The 15163-nt window shown below is 33.1% G+C and overlaps 1 protein-coding gene across 2 annotated transcripts in view; it reads right to left on the bottom strand.

Moving 5' to 3' along the window:
- LOC123675517 overlaps positions 1 to 14851 on the bottom strand; it is a 49369-nt gene extending 34518 nt beyond the window's left edge. The window contains exon 1 of one of the 2 annotated variants that reach the window (XM_045610881.1): positions 14757 to 14851. The gene's annotated coding sequence lies outside the window, so the exon portion shown is untranslated. The remainder of the gene's footprint in view (positions 1 to 14756) is intronic. The other variant, XM_045610880.1, reaches the window with a different exon arrangement.
- Between the last annotated feature and the right edge of the window lie 312 nt (positions 14852 to 15163).

The raw sequence follows: 15163 nt of genomic DNA, 5'->3' as shown, positions 1-15163 counted from the left end.
CTTGGTGAAGGTTTGACTAGATCTATTGATTATTGAAATCGCATGCGGAAGTTCAAGGAAAATCTTGTTCCTTTTTGTTTTTCGTCCTTTATTCCTCTCATCCTTTCAAATGTAATATAATTAATTTTGATATACAGATACAGATTTGGTACGTTTGTACCAAATAAAATTAAAATATATGGGGTGTTTCGAAAGTTATGGGTAACACTTTGTATCTTGATTTCAAAGAGACATAGACCCTTCGAATATTCGTTTGTAAAAAATATCATTTTTGCAAAGATACATAATTTGGTCATAATAGGATATTGTTTCATGTGTCTCTTTTCTCATCAACCATGGAGTGTTGACTTCAGTTTATTCAACAAGATTGATTTTTGATATGCTGAAAAGTTTTTTCTAGAAATAAGTCGCATAGTAATTATCAGCGTTGATAATATCAAGTAACTAAAATTTATTAATTCAAATAAATGTACCTAATAATATTCGTCCGGAAACTATAATTTAAATCCAATTTATGGATTCTTTTGAGTACTGTCAAGAAGTCACTTCATGTGTGAATTAATTGGTTTATTTAATCAAATAAAAGGAATATCAGATGAAGGGAGCATAATAATAATAATAATAATCCCTTTATTTCTTAATGCAAATTTACAATTCTGCGGTAAGAGTGACGTCATAAAATTTAATTCACATAATGAAATTACAATGAAACACTTCTATAAAGATGAAAATAAACATCAAAATTCTCAACTATTTGTGAAGTCTGCACACTTCATAAAACTCTTGTATGTTATATGGTTCGCAGATTATCAGGAAATCAGCTAGCTCTTTTTTCAAGTCTTTTAAATTTCTCATCTCATGGAATCTCCTTGGTAAAGCATTAAAAATTTTTATACACATATATGTTGGGCTATTTTGTGTCAGGGTCAATTTGTATTTCGGATATATATATGGGTTTGTTTTTCTTGTGTTGTTGTTATTTTCATACTCCTGGAACAGTTCTCTACGATTGAACAAGAACATAGCACATCTCATTACATATATTGCAGTGACAGTCAGTATTCCCTCTCTCTTGAACACACCCCTGCATGAATCCCTATATCTCATACCACATATTGTTTTTACTGCTCGTTTTTGAGTTGTGAATATTTTGTTCTGTAATACACTATTTCCCCAGAATATTATTCCATATGACATGACAGACTGGAAAGTGGCTGTGTACAGAATGCTTATTGTACTCTTCTGAACATGGTTTTTCATTACATTTAATGTATAAATAACAGAATTTAGTTTTTTGTTGAGGCTCTCTATTTGTTTTTTCCATTTCAAGTTTTTATCTATCCAAATTCCTAGAAATTTTACACTATCAGAAGGAATAATTTCAATATTATTTAGTATTAGCTGTTCAGGTATTGTGTGGCCAGTTCGTTCCGTGTGAAAGATAGTACATTCCGTCTTGATCATGTTTAATCTCAATATATTGACTCTACACCATTTTTCTACCTCGCCTAAGATGGTATCTGCTCTGTTTATTGCTGTCTGTGGTTCCTCAGCTGTTATTACAATGTTTGTGTCATCTGCATAAATGGTTGCAAAGGTTTCGCAAGGACGTTTGACGCCTGGTTGAATTTTTTTTGTGCATATTTCTGGAAGATCATTTATGTACACTATAAAAAGCAGTGGTCCCAAAATACTTCCCTGTGTTACTCCCATCGATACTTCTAGTTCCTTGGATGTGCATGTGTACTCATTTGTTTTCAGTAGGATCTTTTGCTTTCTATTTTGCAAATAACTTTTCATGAGTTTCAGCTGATTATTTCGAATGCCATAATTTTCTAATTTTTCCAGTAGTATCGTATGGTCCACACTGTCAAATGCTTTGGTCAGATCAAGAAATAGGGCTAGTGGTATATGGCCATTGTCAACAGCGGTCATAATTCCAAGAGTTACTTCATATATTGCTGTTTCTGTACTTTTTTTATTTATGAATCCGTGTTGATGAGCAGATAATACTTTATTTTTGTTGAAGAAAGATAATAACCTATTTGCTAATACCTTCTCGAATATTTTTGACCATGATGATAACATGCTTATTGGACGGTAATTTCCTAGATCATCCTTATCTCCTTTTTTATAAATTGGCTTAACTATTGCCATCTTCATTGCTTCCGGAAATACACCTTCTATGAATGATTTATTCATTATATGTGCAATTACTTCCGAGATTAGATGTATTGTTTTCTTGATGACATACATGGGAATTTCATCGTAACCTTTGGAAAAATTTGTTTTTATTGTTTTTATGGTCTTTATAATTTCTTCAGGTGTCACTTGGAATATAAACATCGACTTCTCTACCCTCTTGATTATGGTGGACTTCTTTTCTTCAACCAGCTGATTTGTTGTGTTGTTTGGAGTCATATTTACATAGAACTTGTTGAAGTCATTAGCAAGTCTGATGGGATCCCCTTGTTGTTTGGCTGGATAGGTTTCATCCTTATTTTCTGTTGTTAGGTTCTTTATTATTTGCCATGTAGTTCTTGTTTTGTTGTCTGAGAAATTGATTTTGTCTGAGAGGTATTTTTGCTTGTATTCCTTTATATTGTTGTCATATTCCTTCTTAACTTTTTTATAGGTGTTCATTAGTTCTGGTTTTGTTCTAGATGCTGTGTATAATATATCTAAATTCATTTTTATTGCTTGGATTTTCTTATCATTTTTATATGGAATTTTTTGTGATGAGCTTATTTTTATATTGATGTGTGGAAAATGTTTTTCAAATAGGTTGTTGTAAATTGTGGAAAAAAACCTCCACTTACCATCCACCTCATTATCAGTAAATTGATATAATTCCGACCAGTCAATATTACTTAGTTCTATGCCAAATTTTTCAAGTGATTGTTCGTTCACATTACGTTTTGTTATAATTTTGTATTTATTTGTTACATCTCCTATCATGTTGAATCTGCAGGTTATGGCAAGATGATCTGAAAGATGGGGTTGTAGTATTGTTACAGTTTCATCTTCGATATTCGAAAAAATATTGTCTATGCAAGTTTTAGAAGTAGGTGTTATTCTTGTGGGTTGGATTATTAAGGGTCTTAGATTGTACATCTCTAGTATTGACGTCATAGTTTGGGTGTTCTTATCTTGTTGATTTAACATGTCTATATTAAAATCACCTGTGATCATGAATTTGATGTTTTTTGTTCTTATAGTAAGTGTCTTTAGTATTAAGTTCATTTTTTCAAAGAAAATATCTACATTTTCAAAGGGAGGTGTGTTTGGTCGATAAATGCATATGATAATTAATTTTATGTGATTGTTTTCTTCATATTCTAGAGCTGTGCATTCGATCACACGAGGGACATTGAATTTGTCCATTTCTTTTCTTTTTTTGCATTTGTTATGTAGTTGTTCTCTGACATATATTGCACATCCTCCATGCCTATTTATTTCTCTGCAGAAACTTGTTATGAGATTGAAGCCATTTAATTTATAAGCCATTAGTTGTTCATATGACTGCCAGTGTTCAGTTAATGCAAGGAAATCTATTTTATTTTCATTGACAAAAATTTCCAGTCCATTTAGGGATGTTGATAACGATTGGATATTTAGATGTGTCAATGTTAAGTTTTGTTTCTTATCAACTTTTTTATCGTTAGTCTTTGTATTTTTGGTTGGGGTGTGGAGTTCTGACAGTTGTGTTTCTTTTGTTATAAAAAATCCTTACCTTGCTGTGTGAGTTCTTTGTGTTTGGAAAAACTAAATCTTTTTATACCAACACCTGAGGGCCAAAATTCTGGTTTGTACATCTCGTCTTTTTTAGCTATTGGAGCTGTTAAGACAAATCTCTTCAGGCTGTTCTCTTCTGATGGAATTTCTTTTACCATAATTGTTTGTTTATCAAATCCTTCTTTCGTTAATATATAATCTTCGATCATATTGGTAGTTGTATTTCTGTTTACTCTGTATATGTATAGCCAAACTTTCCTTTCTTGTCCAGAAAATCCTTTACTTTGTTGTCCAGTTCCAATATTCTTTTCAGGGTTTTTGAATCGTCTTTTCCTACCACGATTGACTTCCACGAAATCCTCTTCTTGGTTTCGTCCTGTATTTCGGTGCTTTGTGATTTTAGCAATGTTTTCCTTTCCATAACCCGTTGTTGTTGTTTGTTTATCGTCCAAGAATGACATATCATCGGAGTTCTGTGGTCTGGGCGATTTGAGGTTTGCTGGTGCTGCCATCTTCTGAACAGTAGCAGAAGTAACCTTAGCATAGGAAGAGGTTTCTTTATCATTTTCTTGGGCATTTTCAGTTCTGTCATTGTGAATTAGAATTGGTGATACTTTTTTCTGAATGTTTACTTGCGTTTTTGCTGATTTTTGACTTTTTCCTTCCATATATTGTACTTTTTCCAGTAATAAACCATTATTTTGTTTCAAGATGTTGTTTTTATCTCTTGTCTCTTCTAGTAATTCTTGTAAATATTTAAGTTGCAAAATTAAATTATCAGTTTTCTCTGCACTTCTTGGATTTTCTTGTTGTTGTTTTCCTTGTTTGTTTATAATTTCATTTAGTTGAATTTTCTTCCTGAATTCTTCAACGAAGTTAATCAATATTCCATTTGTCACATATTCAGGTAATGTAGCACTCATTATCAAATCTACGAGTTCATTTTTCCGTAATTTATTTAGCTCGGCTGCCACGACATCCGCACTTTCCGACATCTTGACATACGTCATCTTCAGTGAGCGAATATTGTTCCCAACATGTGCTAAAAAATTTGACAGGTGGAGCGGAACCAGAACACATTTCAGGACAAACCTGTGACATAGCTTACGCCTCAGATGAATGAAAATTCTGTAATAACTTAAAAAATATTATAAACAAATGATTAGATAAAGATAGCTAAAAACACTTAAAACTCACGAAAAAACCGATGAAAAATCGAGGAAAATAATGTAACACAGTGCAGATAGTTTTAAGCGAATGTAAATATCCTATTTCATTATCATTAATTCGCGTAATAAAGGAAATCGATAATTTTTTCGTGAATTCCACAATCTTTTTATATTCTGATTTAAAAAAATTGTTAAAAATTTATCCATTGATATGTGGGAGGTTGAGATCGTGATAGAGCTGAAATAATTAAAAAATATGTATTTCGACAAGTTTCAACAACACAACTGCCCATAAATGAAAAGATACATTGTAAACATTAATTTTTCGAGAAAATTCTTTGATGAATGAAGTTTGCTTGTTCATCACTCCTATAATCTGCCGAGAAGATATAATATATGCATGCGCAGCTTTCAACCTACATTGAAAAAAAGGGTAAAATTCTAATAGAACCTGCATTCCCAATAAAATCATGATCGGCGATTCTGAGTATTCCACGTTTGTGCATGGCAAAGGCCGGGAGAGTTGGAATTTTTATGGAATCACTTACTACTCGATTTGAATATCCATGGGTACTAATTTTCATCAACTTCGGCAAACGCGTAAATTAACTTTGCACAGGATAAACGCGTACTCTTTATCAGGAGAAGCAGCATTTTGTATGGCACTATCTACTACTTGAATTGAATATTCATACTAAATTCAAGCAAAATCGGATAAAAATTTTAGCAAGGATTTGCGAACTCACAAATACAGTTAGATCGCAGACATCAGATACAAAACGACAGTTCTTCATCAGATGTATTTTGCACGCAGAAATGTTGAACTAATATACCTACACTGTGTCCGTAAAGTATCGAACAAATTCATTTTTAGCTAAAAAGACCTCTTTAAGAAATAATCCTGCAACACGTCGATTTTCGATTAATATTGAATAATAATCTAATATATATGGTGAATAACTTTTGAGTAATGACGTCACCGTCATTTTTTTTTAAATGGAACATCCCCATTTTGTCTAAATTTTCCGATTACTCTAGCTTAGCTGATTCAAAAATGTATCACATGTTGATTCCAATTGGTACAGGGTGGACAAAAATACAATAGATTTGTGTGTGCTCATAAAGTAACGCGTAACATTTTTTATTAGTTAAATTAACAATATTATCAAAAATACTTTTTTTAGATTAATAAAAATGAGTTGTTTCCAAACATGTTTGGTACTTGTGGTCTAGCAGACAGAATATGAAAGAAATTATTTCTTATCAATTTAAAAAAAACATAGTCGTCTACTTTTTTGTGAAATGTCATTATTTGTTTATTGCCGCTAGACAATAAGTATTTTTGATAATATTGTTAATTTAACTAATAAAGAATGTCACGCGTTACTTTATGAGCACACACAAAACTATTGTATTTTTTTCCACCCTGTACCAAATGGAATCAATATGTGATACATTTTTGCAATCAGCTCAGCTAGAATAATTGGAAAATTGAGACAAAATGGGTGTGTTCCATTTAAAAAAAAATGACGTTGACGTCATTACTCGAAAGTAATTCACCCTGTATATCAGATTATTATTTTGAAATATGGTAAATTAAAATAAAAAAACGACGTGTTTCAGGATTATTTCTTAAATTGGTCTGTTTAGCTAAAAATGAATTTGTTCCATACTTTACGGACACAGTGTATACCGAACTATTGAACTACATTCTATTTAATTATCAAATTTAATTTTTGAATTCCTCGTTCGATTTAAGACAAAAAAATTTCACATGCCTTTTTTATGGGCGCTTTTTCATGCAAGAAACAAAACATCTTAATGCATATTTTCTTTCGATGATTTCTTTAAATTATTGCCATTTTTTGAGTTACATACTTGAATTCCTAGTTTAATTTGTGACAAAAAAATCTCTCATGACTTTTTTTTTTCATAACAAAACATCCTAATGAGTATTTTTAATTTCATTAATACATTATCTAGTAGCGATGCTACTAGGCTACTGTCAACAGTTTGTTGAATACGATTATCTCAACGAAATGTTAAATTGGCATTTCTTCATTTCTGATCTTTCAGCTTGGTATAACATCACTGCTAATAACAAATAATTTTTTTTATTGAAAAAAAATGGAAAATAATACAGATGTAGAATTGTCATACCAGCATTTCGTCTATAGAAAGGCCATATGGAAAAAAGACATGAAAGTTTTTTGTCAAAGATAGAACGAGGAATCAAAAAGTGATTTTCAGTTCGAAATATCTTAGGGGAGTAGGCAAGTAACATAGAAAACTGTCGATATTTTTCATGAAGAATCCCACCCTGAAGCTTGTACTTTTTCACTACCACCCTGTATGATTATTATCATATTGTTTTATAGTTTCCGTTGAACATTTTTATCAGGTGAAATCAGAATTCATGAATCATCACCTTTCAATTAGAATCCAAAAACTTGTTGAATTATCACAATATTTTCACATGGCCAAAATGAGGAACTGGAAGATTCTGCGCTACAGAACTCCTAGGGATGAAAACCCTTTTGTATTTCCCGCATTCTCCAGTTTGCCGGTCGACGTTTAAAGGTGCGCGTTTGTGCGGTCTCCTGTGAAAATTGTTTTCCTCGTGGCTTTTCTCGAACTCGAAAAAAGTTCGCAGGTGTTGAATTCACACTGTCAATACCATATCTCATTTCTTCACCACTTACAGCTTGGGATCACTGTTCACCCCGTAAGTTTTTCCCACTTTTCAGTCAGTTTGGCAAATTTATAGATGTGGTGTTTGTTATTATTTTTGTTCTTTTTCGAACATGATTTCGTTCGAAAACTTTTTACGTTTGATAGTATGGAAAGGAAGATTTGAAAAGTGTTAATCTATCGTTTCGTAAATGAGGCAATTTTATTTTGATTTTCTTCAAATGTATCTGAATGGACTGAGGCGAATATAATGAATATTTGATGGATCCGGTACTATATTGAGATAAAAATTTGTGGAAATTGAATTTCGTTTATTTGATTGAATATATGATAAAAGTAAATATAAAATATTATTTTGAATGACAGAAGCTTCACTTCAATTCTGGATAAGTATATTTTGTAAATACAAGAACCTGTGAAACTTTTAGATGTCTGGAGGTCTTATGGATAATAGAGTTATACTAAAATTCATAACAAAACTGATATTGTCAGGTGAATTAATAGTTCACTAAATACAATCTTTTTCTATAACGATAAGGAGAATTGGAAAACTTCAATGAATTTAATGAAATACACCTAAAATAACAAATGATTTCTTTCTCTATAGCTGATTGTAAGAAAGAAAATTGATATAATTTACTCAATGAGTTATGCTAAGAATAAATATTTATACTTTGTTCATATATTTTATAGGTTGAAATACATTATATGTGAACTATTGGAATATTACCTCCAGTAAACAAACAAAATATCGTTAAAATTGATTGGATTCGTAAGAAAAAATGAAATAAAAACATATGATCATGTATATAATTAAAATATTATAATAACCGTAGGTACTAAGGATAATGATGGATGCTATCAAGATTTCTTATCATCAATTGCAATTATTATACGGGAAAGATAGATGAAAATATCCCAATATCTTCGAATATACTGGCTCATTCGCCAATTTGTTAGGCGTTCTGCTAAGTTATGTTTTCATTATATGTATATTTTTTACAACTGTATTTAATAAGCATTTCTGTACTTCTTTCGATTTAAATAGTAGAGGAATTTGAGTTTTAGCGTGAGTGTTTCTATCAAACGAGGAAATTTTGACTTGAATCCAGGAGCGTTTGAGCTCTCGGCATTAATTCGCCAGAATTGAATGTGGTAATGAAGACCACAAAACTGTCTATAGGCATATGTGGTCGCCAAGGGTTCAATTGGCGCATAAATGAACGAGATAATGACTTCATGGCAGTGCTTTTCGGGCTATTAACATGAAACTTTACACAAAGCTCTGAATTGTTATTCTATACATATATACACACAAAATGTAATTGTTACGATATTTCGCTTTATAAGGGTCGAATTTTCTATCGTCCTGAAGATGATCCACTCGAAATTTTGTATGGATCTTGAAACGATTACTCTATATATAAATGCAACCAGATTGGACCGATAACCCCGGAAATATAACATATTTATTTTCCAATATTCTTCTTGAAACTTCAGTGATTCGGATGATGTGATCAGCTTGAAATTTTGAAAAGCTTTTGCAAATTTAGTTTCTTCATTATATTTCATGTTGAAATATGAGGTGTAGTGAAAATGAATCCATTATTTTTCCATGAAAAACAAGGATTTAATTACCATAGTCAGAATGAGCCGATTTAGCTCGAATATGCGCCGTTTTGTTCGATTACTCGTTGCTATTTTGTAAGTAATATCATTATGCCTCTCTCATAGAAGCCCTCATCCCTAATGGCGAAAATTGAGACAGTCAATTTTCATTAGCCCCTGTTGAAGCGAATTTTTACCAGCAAAATTGTGATCACTTGGTACCAGGTCCGGAATATTAGGTGGATGCATAAGAACCTCCCAACCAAGCCCCCGGAGCTTCTGGCGAGTCACTATCGATGTATGTGGCCTGGCAATGTCTTGATGGAACACAATTCCTCTCCTAATAGCCAAAGCTGACCGCTTCTGGGTGATTGCTTCCTTCAGACGATCCAATTGTTGACAATACAGTTCCAAGTTGGCACTGGTGCCGTAGAGGAGCATCTCATAGTAGATATTTCCCTGCCAATCCATGTAAATTTACAACAAAACCTCCCTTTCGCCAATCCTAGCTTGACTACAGTTTTTTTTTTCAGCCGTTTGTTTTTTGATTTTTCGCCTTTATAGAAGGCAAACTGTAAAATATGGCCCATTTTTTCTTTGCTTATCTCCATCTTTGATACGCGCTCAAACTAAACTGAGTCAACTTATCACAAAACTGTCATAAAAGTTTTTGTAGTATGAAATCTTGTCTTTCTAACGTCATCTCGTGGAACCCGATCGGACTCATACAAATCGAGATACAGATAACTCGAGCCATCTATTAGAAATTTAATGGACTTAGTTTTTTGTTAACATTCATATGGAAGTAGGAAAAAATGTATTACCATAATTGATGACAATTGTCTATTTTTTTTTTTTTAAATAATTATTCAGAAATTATTAAGTTCATCCCATGTTCAGGAAATGAAAAAAGGCAAATTCTCTCATTTTTGCAGAAATAAAAACAATAAAATGCGCTATTTCAATGGCAGCTAATCAGAATCAGCAAACAGAATTCCAAAAAAGTGTATAGATTGTTATTTCCCTAGAATTTAAGCGATTCAAGCTGCCATAGTATAAAACGAGAAAAACAAGTTGGTACCTTGAAAAATATTTTCGGCAATCCCCATTAGTTTTTTCCTTCCGCTACTAAATACAAGGAGCTTCCTTTAGGAGGTAATTTTTCAGAGACTCCCTCGAGACTCAAAGTAATCCATTAATCTGAATGCTGGTGCTCGAAGAAATACTGAAAGAAACTCATCATAACGAAATAATTTTCACCTTGTTCTGCTTACTGAAAGACATTTCCAAGGAAATAATGGGAAAAATCTACGATATTCGAATTTTAAGTATCCCTTATTACGCTTCCCTGAAATTAATGATTCAGCGCCGGAAACACAAGCAACCCGATGATGCGGAAACGCGTTACCTGTCATGCCCTCTACTTGTCTGAATTTTTCAGGGACGTGTTCTCTCGGCATGCGATTGCTTTCACATTTGTTTTGTCCAGAAACCCAGTGCCCTTTTGGACCGTAAAGAAAGTTTTCATTTTTATTCGGGTCGGATTGAGCATTTCAGGGCTGATTCAGGCTTGGAATTACTTCCAGGAATTCTCCTCGAACTTTTGTACTGCGCTGAATATGAATGAACTCTCATTGGAAGGTATTCGAGCTGTGCTTTTTGAGCGCTCGTCCTCAGAACCGATCTATCATTTCGACACAATGCAATTTTCGAATTTTGAATGGTTTCAATCGATAACTTTGTACTCATTGATGTCGGCAACTTTCGATCGTGAGGACTTTAAAACTTTAAATTTGAATTTACCGAATATACGTATACGTTATCTACATAGGCGTACAACTTTGTTTCCGAAATTCGAGGATTCATTGTAAAAGACTGGTTATACATTTATGATTCAAAGTATTGCTGGCCTTCACTTTCTCCTATCTTTCGAGCATTCGGGGTATTCACGAATCGACCCAATTTTTGACTTCTTCAAAAGACGGGAAGTGCTGGTCAGCCAGGCCGTATGCCATTGATGGAAATAAGTGATAGTCTGAGGGAGCAACGTCTAGAGAATACGGCTGGTGGCGTAGGACCATGTATGTTTTTACCACATTCGCAACTTGAGGTCCAGCATTGTTATGTTGTAACTTTATCATTTTATCATGTCTCTCGTTGTATTACGGCTGTTTGCTTGGCTCAAACGCATTAATTGCATTCGATAACGATCGCCTGTGATTGTTTCTGTCGATTTTAACCATTCATAATATACTACGCCGAACTGGACCCACCAAATACTGAGCATGACTTTGGAACAGTGAAAATTCGGTTTGGCCATCGACGTGGAAGCATGGCCGGGATATTTTCATGATTTTCTACGCTTGGGATTATCGTAATGATCTCATTTTTCCTCTCCAGTCACAGTGATGCAGAAATCCATATCGTCTTCGCCTTGCAAGCAGCTGTTCACCAGCAAACAAACGCCGTTCAACATCTCTCGGCCTCAACTCGTACGGCACCCAATTTCCTTCCTTCTGAATAATTTCCATGACTTTCAGACATTTTGTTATGGATTGTTGCGTCACTATCAATAATCCTGCCAATTCTTGTTGCGTTTGACACGAGTCTTCATCAAGTCATACCTCTAATTCTACATCTTCGAAAACCTTCTCTCTTCCACCGCCAGGATGGTTTCCGACGTCAAAATCACCGTTCTTGAAGTGTTGAAACCATTCACGGCACGTTCTTTCGCTGATAGCGGAGTCACCATAGGTATTTGAGAGCATTCCATAAGCCTCAGCCGCAGATTTCTTCACATTGAAGCAAAAAATTGAAACTTCCCGCAAATGACGAAAATTTGGCTCGTGAGCTGACATGTTTAATCGAGAATAATTTTATGCTGCAGACAAAAATCGGTTAATATTTCGTTGACGTTGTGTTTACAAATACCTAAGCTTATTGGATGACATCTACGATCTAAGTATTTTGACTACAACTTACCGCTACAGCCATCTATTGCAAAACAGAAGCAAAGTTGCACACCTAATAAATAACAAAGGAATATTATTGGAGGAATTGATCTATACAGCTAGCAATGCAATTGTCGGATATTGATGATTCTGTTTTCTTGGAAACATATTCTGAAATTGGGCACAAATTTCGAACAACTGTGTAAAAACTCGATGTGTTTTCATGATCAATAATTACGTGACCATTTATGACCGAGTTATCCTTTTCTATCGGAATTATGAAAGCTTGCAAATTTGGTGTCATAAAAATATAGTCAGATCCCACCCACATGAAAGAAGATCCTCTAAAGTAGCCATTGAATATATTTATATCCCTAATATATGCAGCATGACGCAGAGAGGAGGTGAGCTATCAAAGCGAATATGAGAAAACTCAACAGTGATGCGTAGCATATAACTCAAATTTGTTCATTTGAATGTCCTGGACGCGAAAGCCACGCAAAAAATGTAATGTATGAGGTCGGATGTCAGGCAAGGTATGAATTTTGCAAATTCGTGCCAGTTCGAAAAGAATTACTGGAAATGTGCCGTTGTGTTGTTCGATGAAATATTCGAGGTGGGCAAAATGAGATTTTTCGACTCCTGCCGTTGCTGTCGTGTTTCATCCTCGTATTTTCCGATGACATTTTCGCAATGACGCTCTCGCATAATTCGGAATCGAATAGGTTTTCCGCAGGTTGCTTATATTTATGTACGTATTCGTTTCGATCGCACGAATGTGATATTTTAAATTTCGTTTTCTGGAACTGAACAATGAAATATATTCGGAACCAGTTATGATGAAATTGTTCTGTAGAGGATTTCCGGTTTATGTTCTACTTACTGCGATACGAATTATCGATTTGTCTTATCTTATCAAGAGGTTAACACTTCACTCAATGAGTTCCGGGCCTAAAAAGTAAAAACACATTTTTTAAAAATTCGTCAACATAGTTAATTTCATGTTCTCAAACGCTCTTTTAACTTTTCTGTGGAAAAATTCGCTTTTAGTTTTGAAAGAGGATTCAACTTCGACTATCACCCACTCGTTAGAATAAAATTTCTATCCCCGGGACACCCACTGTTTTCGATGGAGCAGAGTCTGAATAACAGTATTTTTTCCATAAAAAAATAGTGTTTTAAGTCGTTTTTAGCTATCGATCACTGAATTATATTTTTGCCTTTTTTTAAGTCGATATAATTTATGCGAGATGTTTGTATATCAAAAATTGTAAATAGTACCTATTGAACAAAATACTTCAGGGTGTAATCACTCTATAGCTGTGTATTAATGCTTTTTATGTATTTAGATACTTTAGCACAACCTTTTCTAAATTGGATATAGAGAAAAAATTAATCTTGAAAATTGGCCTACTTCTATTGACCCATATAACAAACAAATTCTCTGTTTACTATTTATATTGTTTGCAGCGCTTCCCCTAATAGGAGTTATGATTTTTATTCTATAAAAATGTGTGGGATATTTTCGAATTTATCAATATTTCAAAAATTTGTTATTAAGTATTCCCAGTTTTTCTCTAGAAAAGTTTAATATGCTTCTGATAGGTCAATTTTGTTTTTTCTTATTACGCTTAAATCTTATGGACTACAAGACTGTCCGCCCTGGCTTCGCAAGGGTGGTATAAATAATGAAAATAAAATTGGACAAAATATATTATGGAATGAAATAATACCCATTAAAAGATTAGAGAGAATAATTTTCGTTTCAATTCAATCATCTACTTTCTATCAGGCAACCCAAAATACATCCTCGGAAGTGTCAAATTATACTCTATGATTGTTCGCTCGTTCTAAGGAAAAAGGAGAGCCGTTTTTTTATTTTCCGTATGATTTTTCGAAAATATTTTATTGTATGAACCTTTTCAGGAGAGTAATGAACATAACAAAAAGAATTATCCAATTTTCTGCAACCGTTTGAACATGATATCCTTACATAATATCCATAGATCGTCTTTTATATGTATAGATTAATTTGAAGGAGCTATAAACGTCATTGCTATGGCTACTGTTTTTGAATTTACTGTCAGTGGTCGATTTTTCCTGGTTTTCCAAATTATCGATATTCAGGTTTTCCAAATCACTAATATTCAGGTTTTCCAAATTATTTATATTCAGCTTCTCCTAATTATCAATATTCACTGGAATTTCATCACAATAATTAATTTTTTCATGAATCTCTTCTTTGCACATTAAAAACTTTTCATATTTTTTTTGTCAATGTATTTCTTGCTGAACTGTTTATGCTTTGGTAACTTCAATATTTTTCTTTGAAACATACTGATTCAATCTGGCTCGAGGAACTAAATCAGTTTGGGTTGCTTCCCAGCTCTGAATATGGGACTTCATCTTGGATAATTGATTATTAGCCTTTTTTTAATATATCCGATTTCTTCAGATCTATTATAGAATTCACAAAATAAAACATGTAAAGATATAATATATCTTATTTGCATTTTACCGCAAATATCTTGAGTTAATACACTTTTCGGGTTCACCTAAACACAAATAAATGTAACAATAAATCGGAAAACTAGTACAGTACCTTAAATAAAGAAGGAAATATCCTCTTGAGGATTCACCTCAATACAATGTTCTACTAATACACAAAACTTCACAATCAACATACGTTCACGTTCGATTGAAGACTGTGTCGAAGACATGTTTAGACTGTTATTAATTTCAATTACTTTTTTGTATAACAAGATGTCAGATTACAAATTTTATGGCTTAGTGAAATTCCTATTAACATTGAAATTCTCAGAATTAGGAATTATTTACCGAAGAGATAATCAGTCGGCATTTCCTACAAGACGTAATACAATATATTTAGAATTACTCAAAGTAACAGTTAAACAACAGTTCTATGCCTCTGAGAAATGACAAACAAAAAAAAAATAATTAACTATGATAGCTGAAAGTGATTTTGTAAATAAGTGATAAATCAAATGC

The sequence above is a fragment of the Harmonia axyridis genome, chromosome 3, assembly GCF_914767665.1.
Source record: "Harmonia axyridis chromosome 3, icHarAxyr1.1, whole genome shotgun sequence".
Taxonomy (NCBI): Eukaryota; Metazoa; Arthropoda; class Insecta; order Coleoptera; family Coccinellidae; genus Harmonia; species Harmonia axyridis.
Note: the sequence above shows the minus strand (reverse complement) of the source record. Positions and strands in the feature narration are given on the sequence as shown.